General features: G+C 45.0%; 1 protein-coding gene across 4 annotated transcripts in view; it reads left to right on the top strand.

Moving 5' to 3' along the window:
* The first annotated feature begins 13,116 nt into the window (after nucleotides 1-13,116).
* Nucleotides 13,117-20,694, top strand: part of B3GAT1 (beta-1,3-glucuronyltransferase 1) — a 103,888-nt gene continuing 96,310 nt past the window's right edge. Inside the window, exon 1 of one of the 4 annotated variants that reach the window (XM_040326376.1) lies at nucleotides 13,117-13,548. The gene's annotated coding sequence lies outside the window, so the exon portion shown is untranslated. The remainder of the gene's footprint in view (nucleotides 13,549-20,694) is intronic. The other 3 variants (XM_040326375.1, XM_040326378.1, XM_040326377.1) reach the window with 3 other exon arrangements.

The raw sequence follows: 20,694 nt of genomic DNA, 5'->3' as shown, positions 1-20,694 counted from the left end.
AAATAATAATAAAAAAAAAAAAAAATCCCAATAAAATACATTTACATTTTTGGTTGTAGCATGACAAAATGTGGAAAATTTCAAGGGGTATAAATACTTTTTCAAGGCACTGTATTGTTTAGTGTTGAATAAATAATTAAATTTGAGTATCATCTGGCCAACTTAAACACACCTTGAAGTTTCTGAGGCCACATAGAAAAAGTTATTATATTTGGGTTCCACTGGGGTTCCTGCGAGCACACTTTGTCCTCGATTAGCATCATAAGTTGCAGGTTATTGGGGGGGACCTCTGACATGATGGGGGGGGGGCTCTGATGTAAAGGGAGGACTCTGCTGTGATGGGAGAACATCTAGTGGGAATGGGGGACTCAGATGTCATGGGGAACCTCCAATGTAAAGGGAGACCTCTGATGTTAAGGATGGGGAGTATTCTGATGTAATGGGGGACCACTTATGTGAGTTTTTAGAAACACGTTGGGGTGTGTAAGAAGGTTCATTGTATTGGTATTGAGGGTAAGTAGTATCCCGGATAGGGCCTGTTTACGCCATGAAATTCATCAGGAAGTGACAAATCTGGTACGCTGCCCACGCGTCGATAGGGGATCTAGCATCTGCTTAATAGATGAGAATGGTAAACAGCCTGATGGATTCACAAAGTGTAGGCGGCGAAATTTGCCTGCATCTAGGAGATAATAAATGTGTCTGGTAGAGGTGCCAGTTCTAAACTCTTCCTTAGAACAGGTATCGTAGGAAAGGGAGAAGACGAGATCTCTATCACAGAATTCTTTTACATACACACGTACAACTGTTATGCTGGCCATGTATTTTCAGGTTTATGTAAATATATTGACATTCTAGACCTTTCATCAGCAACAATCTGCCACCTACAGTTTTGTTTCCCAATTTTAAGAACCCACACAATCGAAGTTGTTTGGAAAATGATCAACACCTCTGCAGTGTTAGCAGAAAGGCATTTTTAGATTGATCTCCATGGAAATTTAGAGCGTATCTAAACCTCAAATCAAAAGTGTATTATATTGCAGCTTATCAGTCCTTATGCCGCGTACATGCAATCATTTTTCGGCATGAAAAAAATGAAATTTTTCAGCATGTAGAAAAAACAAAGTTTTTCCAACTTCATCATTAAAACGACTTTGCCCACATACCATTGTTTTAAAAAAAATGCTCTAGCAAAGCGCGGTGGCGTACAACACGTACGATGGCACTATAAAGGGGAAGTTCCATGCGGATGACGCCACCCCTGAGGCTGCTTTAGTTGATTCCGTGTTAGTAATAGACTATTCACGCTTTTCTGTCTTACAGCGTGATGAATGTGCTTACTCCAATACCAACGCTAGTCTTACCAGAACGAGGGCTCCCGTCTCATAACTTGCTTCTTTCACGTCGTTAAAGCCCACACACGACCATTTTTTACGACGTAAAAAACGACAACGTTAAAAACGACGTGAAAAATCAGAGCATGTTCAAAAATTTTAATGCCCATTTTTTACATCGTGAAAAATGCTCTGGAGCCCACACACAATCGTTTTTAATGACATAAAAAAAAAACGTCATTTTTTTTAGAACCCGAAATGTGTGTATGCGGCATTAGGGTTTACATTACATACACGTTAATTTATTTGGATCCTCATAACTGCGGAAAGATTCAAAACGTGGGCAGTGGAGGACTGTGATTGTCAGCTGATGGGAAAACTCTAAAACTGTCCAAAAAAGTCAGCCTGTGAAGAGATGGTGACCTTATGCACAGTCTTGTGTGGTCAGCAGGGCTGATCCTATGGTCAAAGGCACCTGGGTGCAGAAATATTTCTGGCGCCCCCACATGGACGTGGTCATTTTACTAACTCCTCCCTTTTACAAATGTTTCTACGGCAATAACTCAACCACAGAGATGGTCCTCCACGAAGTCTTCATTACTCTGGGATCCTTACATGATCTCTTAACAATAAACAAAATACAGGAAGAGAAGCAGAGTACTTTATTGGGACCTGGAGGGGGGCCTCTTTGATGGACACAGAGAGGCCTTATGTTAGAGAGTCTGTTAGAAAGACCCCCAGACATACTACAGACATGGTACAGGAGACGGTCAGAGACTGCAGACATGGTACAGGAGATGGTCAGAGACTGCAGACATACTACAGGAGAGATGGTCAGAGACTGCAGACTTAGTAAAGGAGACGGTCAGAGATTGCAGACATAATACAGGAGACAGTCAGAGACTGCAGACACACAGTACAGGAGATGATCAGAGACTGCAGACACAGTACAGGAGATGATCTGAACTGCAGACATAGTAAAGGAGATGGTCATAGACTACAGACATAGTACAGGAGATGGTCAGAGACACATCAGTTCTGGGCGGACACACACCTATGCTCGGAACACTAGTTCTGGACAGACACAAACAAGGAGGGAGGGTAGAACTCTGCCACTTCGGCGCCCCCACCTCTGCAGGCGCCTGGGTGCAAAGCACCCTGTGCACCCTGCCTAGGATCGGCCCTGGTGGTCAGATGCATAGATCACGTTTCTACAGCCCATTTGTATAAATTGCAGTCTGCTTTCTCCGGCAGGCCCCTGACGCCTTTCCCTGTTTTGCCACGGCTGTTATTCACTCGATGCTCTGCGGGCCGCAGAGCTTTTGACATCAACGGGATTCCTACTAACCGGCGCGGTCGCAATAAGCTAGATCTGCTGGGGATCTCAGTGTTTTCTAAGCTCCAGATGTTGTAGCATATGTATTCTATGCTAGCCAGCTTAGCTTAATGCATCCTGAGAAGGAGGCTGAGGGGGGGTCATTTATTCGAAGGATTACTGCCTGTAAAATAGACTGGAAGAGAGACTGAGCCTTGCTTGACATGTTACGTTGAGGCAGAGACATCACCCTGTGTGAGTGTCACAGAACAGAAAGGGAGATGAATGGATTTCTTCATCACCCTCTTTGGGTTTCTGTGAGCTTCACTCCGTATTTCACGTCAAAGACAAAGTCTTTGTAGCGTTTTCATTGTGCGCGGCCTGCGCTGCGGCCTCCTGCAGATTGTCCCTGTAGGTATTACAAATCTGCTTGCTGGCATCGGTTTAGTTAATTGGCGGATCATGGGGAGCTTTTACAATAGGACCAGCATTCGAATCTTCTGTGCTTTTAAATCCTCAATGAGGAAACATAAAAGGTATATTTCTGGTAATCATGAAAATGTTGCATCTAAGCTGGTTGGGGAGGCGCAACCTATTTGTTGTGTATTTTTAACCTTGACTTTCATCCTGTGTACAGGACTCTCCACTAATTAAACATGCCTAGAAGACCATGAACAAAAGCTTCTTGCTGTATTTGAACACCTTCCATCTACATCTACTTCTTTGCCTATAATATCAATCAATGGTTCAAACACGCCACCTACTCACGCTTGACGCTTAGGGGTCACTTTTAACTCGCTTGTTCATTCTTCGCACACAATTCTACATTATCAAGTGTCTGATACCTCCAGCTAAGGAATATCTCTGCTATGGCTATGAACATCCCACCTGTGAAACCTCTATCACTTACGCTAGTCCTCCTCCAGTCTACTATACAGTAAATTTGGCTCATACTATTCTCAACCCATTTGATCTACTCTGCCCCTCTGTGCCAGCCTCAGCAATTTAAAGTCTACTGGGTGTTAAAGCGGAGCTCCACCCTAAAGTGGAACTCGCGCTGATCGGAACCCGCCCCGGACACCTTTCAGGGGGGAGGGGGGTGCAGATACCTGTCTAAAGACAGGTATTTGCACCCACTTCCGGCCACACGTCTCGGGCAAAAGACAGGTTTTTCCCGACTTCCCGTCTGTCCCCCGTTGTGTGCTGGGAACACTCGGCTCCCAGCACACAGCGTGTGAGCCAATCGGCGGGCGCATGCGCCGTAGGGAACCGGGTAGTGAAGCCGGAGCGCTTCACTTCCTGGTTCCCTCACTGAGGATGGCGGGGGGAGCAGCAGAGAGACGAGCGATCGCTCATCCTCTGCTGCGGACGGCGCTGGACTCCAGGACAGGTAAGTGCCCTAATATTAAAAGTCAGCAGCTGCAGTATTTGTAGCTGCTGGCTTTTAATATTTTTTTTTAATGGCACATCCGCTTTAAAGGGGTTGTAAAGGTAAAAAAAAAAAATCCCTAAATAGCTTGCTTTACCTTGGTGCAGTCCTCCTTCACTTACCTCATCCTTTCATTTTGCTTTTAAATGTCTTTATTTCTTCTGAGAAATCCTCACTTCCTGTTCTTCTGTCTGTAACTCCACACAGTAATGCGAGGCTTTCTCCCTGGTGTGGAGTGTCGTGCTCGCCCCCTCCCTTGGACTACAGGAGAATCAGGAAGCTCTCTATGTTGCAGATAGAGAAAGGAGCTGTGTGTTAGGCCGCGTACACACGATCAGTCCATCCGATGCCAACGGTCCAAAGGACCGTTGTCATCTGTTAACCAATGAAGCTGACTGGTGGTCCGTCACGCCTACACACCATAGGTTAACTAACCGATCGTGTCAGAACGCGGTGACGTAAAACACAACGACGTGCTGAAAAAAAAACGAAGTTCAATGCTTCCAAGCATGCGTCGACTTGATTCGGAGCATGCGCGGGTTTTTAACCGATGGTTTTGCATACTAACGATCGGTTTTGACCTATCGGTTAGTCGTCCATCGGTTAAATTTTAAAGCAAGTTGGCCTTTTTTTAACCTAAGGTTAACCAACCGATGGCGCCCACACACGATCGGTTTTGACCGATGAAAACGGTCCATCAGACCGTTGTCTTCTGGCTAACCGATCGCGTGTAAGCGGCCTTAGTGTACTCTTAAATGAACTGTCAAGCCACCAAATGGCTGCTGCCATAACTGATCACATGTGCAGCACCTTGGCAACTGCAGATCGAACAGAGGCTAAAGCCCCATACACACCATTACATTTTCTGCAGATTTGTGTCTTCAGATTTACCAAAACCATGTGGTGCAAGGGCCTGCCTAATTGCATACAAATTGAAAAGCTTGAAGCGGAGGTCCGCCAATTTTTTTTTTCTTTTTTAAAGTCAGTAACTACAAATACTGCAGCTGCTGGCTTTTAAAATAAGGACACTTACCTGTCCTGGGTGCCCACGATGTCGGCACCCGAAGCCGATCTCTCGCTCGTCTCACGGGTGCTGCCACCGCCATCTTCAGTAAGGGAATCAGGAAGTGAAACCCTGCGGCTTTAGTTCCTGGTTCCCTACTGCACTATCCCACTGGTCCCTGCTGTCTTCTGGGACCTGTGTGTCTCCCAGAAGACAGCGTGGGGGGGGTGGATGGAGAAGGCGCTAAAGTGGCTTAGATACCCATGGGTGGCTCGGGTATCTATGCCTAGAAGTGAGAGCAAAATACCTGTATTACACAGGTATCTGCTCCCCCCTCCCCCTGAAAGGTGCCAAATGTGACACCGGAGGGGGAGAGCGGAATTTAAATTTTTGGGTGAAACTTCGCTTTAAGGTTTGACCTCATATTATATGGTTTTGGTAAATCTGAAGACAAAAATCTGCAGAAAATATAATAGTGTGTATGGGGTCAAAGATGGTAGCTTCCTTGGCTGTAAAGGATAGGAGGGTTTTATTCCACTTTAAAAGGGAAGTATGTTTTTTTTGTTTTGTTTTTTAAAGAATCATACTTGCCTAGGTTGATGCAGCATCGGTCTGATGCTGTATCTGTCCTCTGGCACCTCTAACACTGAGAATTGAGCGATTGAACACCGCCGATCGCTCAGTTCTTACAGCTCCGTGAGCAGTGAGCTGATGACTGTCCGTCACTGGCTCTCTGCTCTGCCCACCCCTCACCGTGCTCATTGGAGCGCTGGGCTGTGAAGGGGGGTGGGAGTGACTTGCTGAGGCTCTCAGCAGCTTAATGAGAGGCTGAGCCGGGGGGGGGCCAGTCCAGGCATGTGGGCAGATCCCAACTCCATCGTCGCATTCTTCCCCAAACCTGGACTGGCTCTGTGACATCAGCTGACAGCAGGCTTAAAGCGGGAGTTCACCCGAAAAAAAAATGTTAACATTAGATTGGGCCTAATTACGGGAAGCAGAATCGGGTGTTTTGTTTAAAATCAATGCAGTACTTACCGTTTTAGAGATAGATGTTCTCCGCCGCTTCCGGGTATGGTCTTCGGGACTGGGCATTCCTATTTGATTGACAGCCTTCCGACGGTCGCATACAGCGCGTCACGAGTTGCCGAACATCGGTGCGGCTTTATACGGCGCCTGCGCACCGACGTTCGGCTACTTTCGAAAACTGGTGACGCGCTGTATGCGACGGTCGGAAGGCTGTCAATCAAATAGGAACGCCCAGTCCCGCAGCCCATACCCGGAAGCGGCGGAGAACATCTATCTCTAAAACGGTAAGTACTGCATTGATTTTGAACAAAACACCCGATTCTGCTTCCCGTAATTAGCCCCAATCTAATGTTAAAAATTGATTTTTGGGGTGAACCTCCACTTTAAGCTCACTGTCTGCTGAAAATGAGTTTTAGGAGTGCAGAATGAACTGCACTGCTGTGATCCACAGAAGTTCAGCCAAACAAGCTTTAAATCAGTGAATAATAAATTATATATATTGCAGCTTGGTTTTTTTTTTTTTAAGGCTTTTTCCCTCAGCAGGTTTACCTGGTGATCTGGCCCATAACACACATCCTGTATTAGGGGGCCTATACTCTGGCTAAAAGGAGCAACAGAGACATCTGTGGACAGCAGCATTGGGATATTTGCGGTTTCCAGAGCTCCTCACTAGAAGAACATTTCAACACACCACCCACTGGAAATGTGAATATTGCTTTTCATCTTTTTGATGGTGCTTACATACTCATTTTGCTGAGGAAGTGACAGAGTTAGAAGTTAGCGAGCTCCTGGGGTGAGAGATTTAGAACTGACAGATTGATGTTTAAACCTTAACGCCGAAATGAGGTGTTAAAATGTATTGATTAAACTGCAGTATAGTAAAATGTGGTCTTATATCTGTTTTGGTTTTAGACTTGAGTAATTTGTTACATTTCTGAAGTCTTGGAAACATTTGTGGGTAAGCACTTTTAGCCAACCACACTATTAAAGTGCGATAAATCAATTAATGTAATATGAATTAAAAGAGAAGTATGAAGTATGGGATTATTTTTTCCCCCCATAATCATACTTGCTAGGTGCAGAGCTTTTTTTTCTCAGATAATAGGTGCAGGAACTCAACCACGACACCGTTCAGATTTCACAAACAGTAGAAGGGTCTTAAAGGGGCATTACATACAGAGTGCAGAGTTCAGGGGGTTACACACAGAGTGCAGAGCTGTCACTTGTAAACACAGAAACCAGACTTCTGTGTTTACAAGTGATTGTGGAGAGCAGGCACCAAAGAGTCTGAGCCAGAGGTGGTGGAACTGAGTTCCCCCTGAAAAAAAGCCCTGCCTAGGTGGATGCAGCATATGTCCTCCGGCGTCTCTGTGCTGGGAACCGACCGCTCGAACACATGGCTCGGTTCTCTCAGCCCCCCCCGAGCAGAGAGCTGCTGCCTGACACGTACCTTGGGAGTGAGCCTGACGTGCAGAGGGAGACCTCTCGTACCGTCCTGGTTCCGGGATCACTGGGGTTGAGACAGTGACCGTAGGAGCACAGTGGGGTATGAGTGCCTGCAGAGTCTCTGAGATTGGAGATGAAGTCTAATGAGAAAGGCTGGAGCGCTGTAGGTGCAGGTCAGCTGGATGCAGATCAGCGGATGCAGATCAGCGGATGCAGATCAGCGGATGCAGGTCAGCGGATGCAGGTCAGCGGATGCCGATTAACTGGTTAGCAGGATGCTGGTCAGCGGGATGCAGGTCAGTGGATGCAGGTCTGCGGACGCAGGTCACCGGATGCAGGTTAGTGGACGCAGGTCACCGGATGCAGGTGCGCCTGAGAGCAACATGCACATGCAGGTGCAGGCGACAGCAGGAGAGGAGTCAGACAGGCCAGGTCATACACGGAGGATCAGTACAGACAAAAGCAGCAGGCAAGGAATGGTCAGATTTCAGGCTGGATTCGGCAACAGAGAATCTTGCAGACAGGTAAACAGAGCAGGTCAGGACTGGAGATGGCAGCGGAGTCAGAAAGCCAGGTCAGAATGATGCAGGTTCAGGATCAGGTCTCTGGATAAGATGCAGATCAGACAGCAAGGACACAGTGCTGCTGAGGGGTTTAAATAAGGCAGCCTGTTGCCAATCATTGGAATCAGTCTGCACTGTTAACCCTTAGGTGGCAGATCCCTGACACTGCCTGTCAATCAGCGGCTCTCCGCGCTGCTCCTCCGCGCTCATTGGACAAGAGTCCCACTCTCTTCTATACATGCCAATGCGCACTGGTTGCGGACCCAAAAAAAAATCTAATAAATAAAGCCGACTCCATCAAAAAAAAAAAACACGCAAAAGGGTTGTAACCTCAATCATATTTTTGCCCTTGTAATGCCTCGTACACACGGCCGGACTTTCCGAGAAAAAAAAGTCCAACAGGCTTTTTTTCTCGGAAAGTCCAGCCGTGTGTAGCCTCCATCTGACTTTTTTTGTCGGAAGTCCAACGGACCTTAGATAGAGAACTTGTTCTCTTTCTTTCCGACGGACTCACGGCGGACTTTTGCACGGTCAGAAGTCCCACCGTGGGTACGAGGCAGGGCAGACCTTAGGGTGGTGGGGGCCCCTGGGCTTGAGTCACTTTCGGGCCCTACCTTCTATACATTACGAAAAATGTGTGTGGTTAATGCAAAATAATGGGCGTGGCTCGGAAGGGTGTGTGGTTAGAGTCTGAGATGAATGAGTTATGGAGGGAGAAAGAAAGAGGGAGAGAAAGAGAGATAAGAAAGAGGGAGAGAAAGAGAGATGGAGGGACAGCAGGCACAGAGCGTGCCATGACTCAGTGGACGAGAAGCACATGCGCTGGAGAAATAATCAAAGAAAAAAGTAAGGAGACTTTAACAGGCAGGGGCCCCCTATTGGACGGGGCCCATGGGCTTGAGCCCAGTCAAGCCCAATGGTAAGTCCGGCCCTAGTACGAGGCATTAGGGAGATTTTACTTCAAGTCCTGGTGACCACGCAGAAAGTGAGAAGATCTACCCATGAGACAAGGACAGCAATCAAAGCATGATTGAAGTTCTCACTATTCCCCACTCTGCTTTATAAAATTTGTTTTGTCACTGACTGTACCTTTGTCGGCATAGGTGTGCGCAGCCTATTGCATTAGGGTGCACACCACAAAGTTCAAACGCACACGCTGTCACAGGAAGGAGGCTCTGGTGGTGGGAGACAGTTGATTGAGATCATATTACGTTACACCCTAGGGTTCCTAGGGTTGAAAATAGACTTCAATATAATAGGGGCATTTACACTGGCCACTGGCACCCCCAACCACCCACCTGGTGCTGCCCCTGGATAATGCTAATGCACATAGGGTGATTAGGGTGTGCCCAGGCACACCTATGTTTGTCGGATACATTTTGTTCACTTCCTGTCTTGGTGACCAAACAGAAAGTGAAAAAATATTTCCCAACGGCTATGAAAGCTGCTATAAACCGACTGCCGGGTTTAACCATTTCCCATATGTGTGTACATGAACCTGCCAGTTGATTTTGTGTTAATAGCGTAAACTTGAATGTAGACTTTTTCCTGCATTAAAATGTGGCAAATGCTGCATAAGCCCCTTGCATATAGTGTGTGCTGTTTAACTAGTTCAAATGACTAATTTACTGCTGAGCCACCTGACATTTCACAGCTAAGTGGTTTTCAAACCCCAGATCGTTACAGATTGCTTGGTATGCTAGTTCTTGGTCAATTAACGCTGTTTCAGTCATTTTTGTCACAGAGAATATGTGCTGGGACAGAATCGGCTGTCTAGGAAGGACTTAAATAAGCCCAGATTTTCTACGTTGTTGAAGTGATTACTAATCTTACATCTAGTGCAGCAAATTGGACAGGGGCCACTGGAGACCCGATGTTATGATGTAGCCTTTGCTTCACATCTTGGCTTTGCTTGTATAAGTTTGTGTATATGTTATCTGTGTGTTTAATCGATACGGTTTAGTCCTTTTTAAAAAAAAAAAAAGTGGCCTGATTTATTTTTACTTCTTGATGTAACTCTAGTATATTCTTCAGTGCTTGGTCATTATTATACCAGTTTCTGTACCAGTGGACCTTACAGTCTCATATTCCCAGCATGAAACACCAAAGTCACTAGCTCTACATTTTTGGCCCCAAAAGCCAAATAACCACTGGCCCTCTTTAACTTAGTCAGACCCGGGCCATTATAAAAAGACGGCCACAAGGTGGCTCTACAATGCCGGGAGGCCGTCTTTTTACAGCCTCGGGTCCTCCGGCCACTGGGGGGCATGCTCACGCCGCCGCCGGCCGCGATGTCCGCCAGGTACCCGCGATCGGCAGTGACAGAGTCAGTGACGTGGATCTCTGTGTGTAAACACAGAGATCCACGTCCTGTCAGGGAGAGGAGACCGATGATGTGTCCCTTGTACATAAGGACACTGATCGGTCACCTCCCCCAGTCCCCCCCCCCTACAGTAAGAATCACTCCCAGGGTACACATTTAACCCCTTCCTTGCCCCTTAGTGTTAACCCCTTCCCTGACAGTCACATTTATACAGTAATCGGTGCATATTTATAGCACTGTTCGCTGCATAAATGTGAATGGTCCCAAAAATGTGTCAAAAGTAACCGCCATTACTAGTAAAAAAAAAAATAATAAAAAAAAAAATTCAGAATTCTATCCCCTCTTTTGTAGCTGCTATAACTTTTGCGCAAACCAATTACTATACGCTTAGTGCGATTTTTTTTTTTTTTTTAACAAAAATATGTAGAAGAATACGTATCGACCTAAACTGAGAAAAAAATATTTAAAAAAAAAAGAAAATTGGGATATTTATTATAGCAAAAAGTAAAAAATATTGTGTCTTTTTTTGTTTATAGCGCAAAAAATAAAAACCGCAGAGGTGATCAAATACCACCAAAAGAAAGCTCTATTTGTGGGGAAAAAAGGACGTCAATTTTGTTTGGGAGCCACGTCGCACGTCCGCGCAATTTTAATTTAAAGCGTGACAGGCCGAAATCTGAAATTTCGCCTGGGCAGGAGGGGGGTATATGTGCCCAGTAAGCAAGTGGTTAAGACCTATATCCTCATTCACAAGGCTTGCATCATTGGATAGCCGTATCTGATCTTGTCATATGGTGGTCATAGCTAGGGGAGGCTGTTCTTCGCACCAATATGATTTGCTTTTACTGGGCTAGTGGGAATAAGTGGAGATACTTCACCATTCAGACCTCCGTTTGAGTAGACACATGCTGGGTATTATATAGCTACCTGTCCCTCTCATTTAGACATGCGATAACTGCACCTGATAGGGGGAAGTCTTCCAGCACCTAATTTTCTTGTGTCTTGGAGATGTCATGTGACTAAATTCGAAGTGCTACAAAGGAAGCTGATACTGAAATGTGTGTCTGAAAAAACTGATTGGTGGGCATGATAATGAGGCACCATGGCACAATTTGCAAAGAGCACTCTCTTTAGCCCCCCTGTAATGAAATGATTGATTGGTTAGTTGTGTTGCCCCCCACGCCACAGCCTACCTGAGTATTGTTGCTGACCATGTCCATCCCTTTATGACTACAATATCCCCATTTTCTGATGGCTCCTTTCAGCAGGATAATGCTCCATGTCACAAAGCTCATCACCTCATCACTGGACAATGAGGACACTGTACTCCAATGGCCTCCATAGTCACCAGAGCTCATCCAATAGAGCACCTTTGGGAAGTGGTGAAAGAGGAGATTGGGATCATGGATCTGCAGCCGACAAATCTGCAGCAACTACATGATGCTATCATGTCACTATGGACCAAAATCTCTGGGGAATGTTTCCAACACCTTGTTGAATCTATGTCACGAAGAATGAAGGCAGCTCTGAAGGCAAAAGTTGGTCCAACTTGCTACTTGCAAGGTGTACCTAATAAAGTGACCGGTCAGTGTATATTGTCTGAACAGGACCAGTAAACAGTGATGATTAGTAGTCACTTATGGGCCCCCCTGATCTTAGGGGCCCTATCACAGTTGCTCCATAAGCACACCCTACAATCAAAGGGTTGATACCAAGAACACATTCTCTACCTCAAACCCAGGAATTAAAAACCTGCAAAGTCTCAATATTTGCAAACACTTGATCAGCTTGCGTGTAGCATTCACAAAGTGAGTGCTCGGCATGGGCGCCCGCTCCATAGGGCAAGGGGGGGGGCAATTGACCCCCCCTGGAAAAATCAAGAAGGGCCGGATCCCGGGCCGATATCACACAACCACAGCGAGCAGAGTGAAGCCGCCTCCCCCACCTGCTGTGCCTGTGCCACGCTGATGGCTGATCTGAGGTACTGAATGGGATGGGGGGAGAAGGGTCTGTCTGTGCTCAAGGGGGGGGTTTGTGCTGAATGGGGGATCCATCTGTGCTGAAGAGGGGGTCTGTGTGGAATGGGGGGGGGTCTGTGCTGAATGGAGGGGTCTGTGCTGAATGGAGGGGTCCATCTGTGCTGAGGGGGGGGGGTATGTACATTCTCTAGGCTATAGTTATGTGGGCATGGAGTGAAGCTGAATTATCTGAAGAGCTATTTCACACAGCCAGCTGGCCACGTTATCGGTAAAGCGCCGCTAAAAAGTGGCGCTTTACCATCGTTTTAGCTGCACTATTCGGCGCTTTTAACCCCCGCTAGCATTTGAAGAAAGGGTTAAATGCGACTGTGTATCGCCGCTGCTGAAGCGCCCCCCTGAAAAAATTGCAGCGGATGCCCATGGTGTACCTAATAAAGTGTCCGGCGAGGGTAGATTTCACATTAATGCTTATGTGAAACATTTTACTTTATCTAAATAGAGACTTGCTACATGCTCAAGCTTTTCTTCGGGACAGTTTCCCTCCCAAGCTTTCAGAAAATGGGCCTGCTTAGGTGCCCGGCAGAGGCGGTTATTGGTTTGCTGCCTCTTCACCACCTGCCTTTATGAAAGAAAAAGGCATTTGGAATCCAAGAGGCGTTGCAGCATGTACCAAGTACCATACCTCTCCCCCGCTCTGCTGCTGGATTTGGTATAGACCTAGCACTGTGCAGTTGATTCTGTCTCTATGCAAGCATCTCCTTCTCTGTGCTGCATGCTAGAGGAGCTGAGCTTTGTCTTGGTCTTTGATGAGAGAAGAAGCCCCCCTTTTTTTTTTCTCCTCCATGCAGCAAGCAGAAGAGGTGACCCTCTCCATCCCTGTGTGTCTGCAGAATACAGAAGCCCAGAGCCTGCCAGGATCTCCGCAGAGCCCTGAGATCTGATTTTTTTTTGGGGGGGGGATCTTGTTCCTTGATTACTGGGATCCTTACGAGCAGCTCCACAGAACACACACAAAGGATGCTCTGAGCAGTCGTGAATTGCCCTCTGTTCCCAGAGCAGGAAGGATTAAAGAATGAATGAAAGGCACAGCTCAGTGCAGAGAATGAGGCAGACCCTATTTCCACAATGAGGTATGGTGATCCATTCACTCCATCCTCCTGGTCTTGTATATTATGCATTGTCTCTTATTCCTGGTCACTTGTGCTTCCTTACCGGTGTACACCTTCAACACCCACATAATGGTACTGCTGCATGCAGTCATTGGGGTGAGCCTTACCAACCCTCCACCCCCCCCCCCATAACTTTATATAGTTTCCTATCACTTGACTGTTTGCCTGAAACAGTAGGAAGGCGCCCCGGGCTTCTAGCAACTGCAATCATCTGTCGCCCTTGTTTTATATGCTTTCTGCAGCAATCTGGCATCCTTAACTCTTTCTTTACTCCTCACAGGATGAATAAACTCTCTCGTTTTCTATCCACATTGTGCCTAAAAGTGTCCGGGGGTCAGCGAAGGGGTCTTCATCGGCTAGGCAAGAGATAGCCTGCTTATTTCATATGGCACAGAACAATGTGCAAAGTGCAGCAGCCCTTGGCAACCAATCAGGTAACGGTCTTCGATTCTCTTGATCTCTGTTACCGGATAAAAGGTGGAATCCGGTTGGCCGCCATGGATTGCTGAGCTTTTGCACATCATTGCTGCCTAATTAAAAGGCTGAATCAGCCTCTGTGAATGAGGGGGTTGTAAGGTCAGGTCTTCGGGCAGCTTAGCGTCATTAGATGAAATTGGCACCTCTACAAGGTGTGGGCATTGGAAGAAGAATAATATGATGTCAGTAGCCAGTAGTTGTGTTGCTTTTTCACAGTACTGTTATTGTTGGGACAGCCTACCTATCTATTTATCTATCTATCTATCTATCTATCTATCTATCTATCTATCTATCTCCATCTTTGACTATCAATGACATGGCTTTCTCATATGTTCTCAGTCTTCTCTTTACTTCCTTTTTTCTCTTTATTGGAATAAATGATAGAATTTAATGCAACAAGTATATAACCTCAACAAAAGATAAACATAAAGCGGAGTACATCCTACATAGATAGTGTGCCTATCTTGAGAAAATCTGGATACCCCTGGTGCATTTATCATGGGATATTGTTCCAGTATGCACATAGACCAGTTCTGTTTAATACGGTGGATCTCTATAAACTCTATAAAAAAATAGAGTTTTGAATCTAGAATCACTTTCCTTACAGAAACTAGATTCCGGTGATCATTGTTTAACTTTCATCAGCACCAAACTGTTCTTAAAGACCTGGGACCATTAGTAGATCCTGGTCAGGCTTGCATTCTGCAGCCCCATAGAGGGCTAAGATCACCCACTGGTCCCCCGCATTGTATAAAATACTACAAAAAGGAGACCCAGAATATAAAAAAAACTGAGTTTTGAATCTAGAATCGCTTTTCTTAGAAACTAGATTCTGGTGATCATTGTTTAACTTTCATCAGCGCCAAACTGTCCTTAAAGACCTGAGACCACTAGTAGACCTGGTCAGCCTTGAAAGCTGCAGCCCCATAGAGGGCTAAGATCACATATTGATGGTACTGGTCCTCTGTCTTGTATAATACACCTATGAATGATCCAACTGTAAAAGGAGACCCAGAATCAAGCACTGCAGCTCAGTTTTTTGGGAGTGAGCTTGGCTGGCTGGCTGGCTGGGTGGGAGATTCACATTGAAGGAGTTTTTTGGAGTATCATTCAGAGGTTACTGCTATTACACAGAAATACCACGGATATTAAAAAAAAAAAATTATATTTCAGACATCATCTGCATAATTAATGAGTCTAAAGGTATATGATCTTCTACAGAAATCTCATACATAATTTGGAGCTAGGAAGTTTAAATAACACCAATGTGGCTTCTGGGCATACGTAAAGGCAAAGCATTTCTACCTCACTTGATAACCTTTGCACTAGCTAATTAAAGGACTGCTATTCCTAAAACAAAAACAAAAAAATAAGTAAATGTGAAAGATCTATTGTGACACCCACAACTTCATATTCAGAAGTTTAAACACCTGAATACAGACTATGGTTTGTGGCGTTCATGTCACTTATCTGTGAAAGCTTTTTCAGAATCTCTTAGCTACTGGTGTTGGTGGAAGGACTGCTTATTTTATTCTATTAGACTTCTAAATTTGAAATCAGCAGTGTAATGGAAAATATTATTTTCACTCTTCCACTTTCATTTTAAATATGTGGTGTATTGAAACAACAATGTAATTATGCACAAATGCTTTTACTATATAGACATATTTCTAAAAGCAGCTAATTTATGCATTGTGGCATTGGGTTGCAGCTGTGACATGTATTCTGATAGATATAGAATTTGTGAGTCTGAACTCCAACTAGGGCCCTACGATGTGCCTCTAGGGGTAACAATGTTACCGGTGTAATAGATTCAACACTTGGGGTTCTAAAACAATGGGCCATTGATATTTAAGTCCCAGAAGAATGACACACTGACACATGCAGTCAACAATTGAAGGCACGTTGACCCTTGGGCTTCCAGAAAAAATATATTTTGACACCTAAGATACTAGAATAATTGCCCATTTATCTCTAGGTCCTAGAGATAACATTGACACATAGGCTGACACATTGACACTTTACATCCTAGAACTATGGTACACTGATTCTTGGGCTTCTAGAACATTGTGTCTTCACGTTTATGAACTGGAACAACATACTCACTCCTAAGGTTCTGAAACAATGGTGCATGGACAGTTGGGACCTCAGATCTATGGCACTTTAGCACTTGGAAGTGCCAAAATAATTTGAGACTGATAACTGTGGTTTCAGAGCAATGGCACAATTGCATTTGGGGTTAAAAAGAACATTTTGTTCCCTCTTATGGTTTTGGAAGAATTGCCTAGTGACCTGAGCAGTTCTAGAGCAATGACATTTTGACACTTTGGGTTCTTGAAAAATTGACATTTGGGTCCCAGAAGAAGGACACACTGGCACTTGCAGTCAACAAACAATGGTACTTTGACCCATGGGCTTCCAAAACAAATGTGTCCCATTTATCTCCTGGTCCCATGATGACACATTGACACTTTAGGTCCTACAATTATGCTAGATTGACACTTGGGCTTCTAGAACAATGGCATTTGGACATGTGTGGTCTTAGAACAGTGATACACTGACAATTGTGGATCACAGAAGTATGCTGCAATATCCCTTTGATTTCTAGAACAATTACATATATACATATGATCTTGATACAATGACATTTTGACACTTGGGGGTATGGTGCAATAAGCGCTTGAGTTCTAGAACAAAAACATTCAGGCACATGATCTTAGAACAACTGCACATAGATGCTTTGGGTTCCCAGAACTATAACATCGTGACAGTTAGGAACCTTGGAAAATTTAATAACCCTTTGAGTTCTATAACAATGGCATTCAGGCACATGTGATCTTAGAACGATGGCGGATAGACACTTGGGGGTCCCAGAACAATGACATTGTAACATTTAGAATCCTTGGAAAATGCCACAATATTTTGTTTTCCAGAATAATAGCACATTGACTCTTGGGGTCCAAAGACAATGACACACTGAGGCCGCGTACACACAGTCGATCCATCCGATGAGAATGGTCCGACGGACCGTTTTCATCGGTTCACTGCTGAAGCAGACCGATGGTCTGATGTGCGTACACACCATCAGTTCAAAAACCGATTGGGTCAAAACGCGGTGACGTAAAACACACGACGTGCTGAAAAAAACGAAGTTCAATGCTTCCAAGCATGCGTCGACTTGATTCTGAGCATGCGCGGGTTTTGAACCGATGCTTTTGTGTACTAACCATCGGTTTCGACTGATGGTCAGCCGTCCATCGGTTCGATTTTAAAGCAAGTTCTCTAATTTTTGTCCGAAGGACAACAGACCGATGGGCCGTACACACGGTCGGTTTGGAGCGATGAAACTGGACTTCAGGCCGTTTTCATCGGTTTGGACCGACCGTGTATACGCGGCCTGACACTTTGGGTCTTAGAACAATGACATGAAAACTTGGGTGTTCCAGCACATTAACCAACTAATACTTTATCAGTGAAATGCCACAATGAACTTTGGCAAGTTATGATTATAGTGCACACACTCTTAACACCTGGAATTTTAAAATAATGCGGTAATAATGCAATACTATATCTATGACTTGGAGACCAAGACTAATAAGATTTTAAATTTAGTCTTCAAGTTCACAAAAAAAAAAAAATCACAATAGAATAGGATGCACCCACAAAACTTCAGAGCAGCCTTTCTCGTCAACATAATTTTATAATATGGTAGCTCATCATAAATTGCACATAAACGGTAACAAGTGTGTTAACAATTAAGTAACCATGAGGATACAAAGCAGGATGACGAGTAGAGTTGGTATGATATCCATAAACAGCAAACGTCACAATATAAATACTATACAACACTGACATGAGTGTTAGTGTTCAAACATGTTATGTCGAAGGAAAAGACGTTGACCCATATTGATGTCATGGGTGGTGAAAAGATAAAGAAAGAAGGGGAGAAAGAGGGAGTAGGGGTGAGAGCGAGTTTAGGATAAAGTGTGTATGCTTGGTCGGAGAGGGATCTCCTGCAAATACTCACTCTTTGAGGGTCATGGAGAAGAAAGAACAAGTACAAGTGTAAGAGGGAAAAAGCTTCCCAGGGTGGTAGCGCGGTTCTAATTCAGGAGATGAGGAGGTGGAGCAAAAGAGAGATACAATTACCAAGGCATTAGTAAGGTCTTGTCAAAGTCAGAGGGTAAGCAATGCTATTATTTAGCAGCCTTTCTCAACCTTTTTACCTTAGGGGAACCCTTGACATTATTTTCAGGGGAACATCTGATTGAACCAGTACATTTGGGATCGGTGGAGAAAAATACCCCTTACATTGGCGGTCAATAGGAAGAATGCCCCCCTTACAGTGGTGGTGAGAATGCCACCGTTCTAGACAGCTAAAAAAAAAAGATAATTGATGTCATGCCGCTAGCTTATTCAAGTGCCATAGGCACCAGAACTATCCATGCACCACCAAATAGAAGGTCAATTAGATATAGTTTCAGGAATCCATAGCAACCTAGAGAAATCCTAGGGTTCCACAGAACCCTGGTTGAGAATGGCTGCTTTATAGTATCCCCCAAAATACTACATTTTAATGCTTCGGTTTTCTGACCTCTGCAGTACGAGATACAGAACATCCTTATGTTCTTCAAATTGAGAGGAGGAAGCATTATAAATTTTGCAAGATTCTATGTAATTTAGCTGAAACTTCCTTTGCTTCAGCAGGCGTAAGATATAAAAATATATAATTTGCTCCTTGATTTATTGCAGATTACATTACTACAATTCCATGCGTAATGCAATATTCACCTTGTTTCACATACAGTGTCCAAGGCACAATTCTTCTTCTAGCTGTGTTTAGAGGGACTCTATATAATCTGGCATGTGAGTGATTTCTTTTTCATTTCCGTTCCTTGGCTGTGTATGGACAGTGGGGTGCAATGCAGGCTGTGTCGCCGTGTTGCTTTGGCTTATAGAGTGCGTTTTTCTTCATCCACCTTATCATATCTCTTTCCAGCCAGCTATCGCCGGTAATGTGTTAAACGCACACAATTTATCCTGGGTGTTAAACTGGGGCCGGTGCGAGACGGACTGCTGCTGTTCGCGGTAATGATTTGGAGATGAGGAAGGAGAGAGAGTGCAGTGTCGACTTATATAACACACACAGGAGGTACATGGCACTGTAATCACATCTATAGTGTCGGGTGAACAGACTATAAGATGTAATACACCCATAACCCTCAGCAAGATGGCTCTGCCTTACAAGCCTGGAATGCAAATCGTGGCCCAAGCGTAGAGAATCCGTTTTTACACACATGGCTGGTGAACAATAACAATATGCTGTAGATCTTTTTAACAATGCGAGTATACATTGCTGGGCATGTCTCTTCTTTTTTGTTTTAAGCTTTCATTTTATATATATATATATATATGCTTTGTGAATGCTACATGCAAGCTGATCAAGTGTTTGCATATATTGAGACTTTGCAGGTTTTTAATTCCTGGGCTCCAGATAGAGAATTCTTTGATTGTAGGGTATGTTGAGACTTTGCAGTTTTTTTGGGCCAGATTCACGTAGACTAGCGGCGGCGTAACGTATCGTAGATACGTTACACCGCCGCAAGTTTTCATCGCAAGTGCCTGATTCACAAAGCACTTGCAATGAAAACCTACGCTGGCGGCCTCCGCCGTAAGCCCGCGTAATTCAAATGGGCGTGTGCCATTTAAATTAGGCGCGCTCCCGCGCCGGACCTACTGCTCGTGCTCCGTTTCGAAATTCCCGCCGTGCTTTGCGCGAACTGACGTCATTTTTTCGAATGGCGACGACGTGCGACGTGCGTATCGTACTTTCGTATTCCCGGACGTTTTACGCAAGACAAAAAAATGTTTAAATTTCGACGCGGGAACGACGGCCATACTTTAAACAGCACATACGTGTGCTGTCTAAAGTTAGGGCAGGTAAAACAAAGCCTAAAATTGCGACGGGAAACTATACTAGCGACCACGTACTGAACGCGAAAATCCGTCGTGGATCGCCGTAACTGCTAATTTGCATACCCGACACTGGAATACGACGCAAATTCCCCCCAGCGGCGGCCGCGGTATTGCATCCTAAGATCCGACAGTGTAAAACAATTACACCTGTCGGATCTTAGGGCTATCTATGCGTAACTGATTCTATGAATCAGTCGCAAAGATACTCTGAGAAATACGACGGAGTATCTGAGATACTCCGTTGTATCTCCGCTGTGAATCTGGCCCTTAATTCCTGGGCTTGAGGTAGAGAATGTGTTCTTGGTGTCAATCCTTTGATTCTTTGATTGTAGGGTGTGCTTATGGAGCAACTGTGATAGGGCCCCTAAGAGCAGGGGGCCCATAAGTGACTACTAACCATCACTGTTTACTGGTCCTGTTCAGAAAATATACAGGCCCGGATTCACATACATCACCGCATATTTATGCCGCCGTAGCGTATCTTCTTTACGCTACGCCGACGCAGCGCAGAGAGGCAAGCCCCGAATTCACAAAGCACTTGCCACCAAATCTGTGCTGGGTTTCTTAGGCGTAAGTCCTAGTTAGTGGAATGAGGCGTGACCCCATGCAAATGATGGGCCGAGCGCCATAAAGATACGAATAACGAACGGCGCA

This window comes from Rana temporaria, chromosome 10 (assembly GCF_905171775.1).
Source record: "Rana temporaria chromosome 10, aRanTem1.1, whole genome shotgun sequence".
In the NCBI taxonomy this organism is placed as follows: domain Eukaryota; kingdom Metazoa; phylum Chordata; class Amphibia; order Anura; family Ranidae; genus Rana; species Rana temporaria.
Note: the sequence above shows the minus strand (reverse complement) of the source record. Positions and strands in the feature narration are given on the sequence as shown.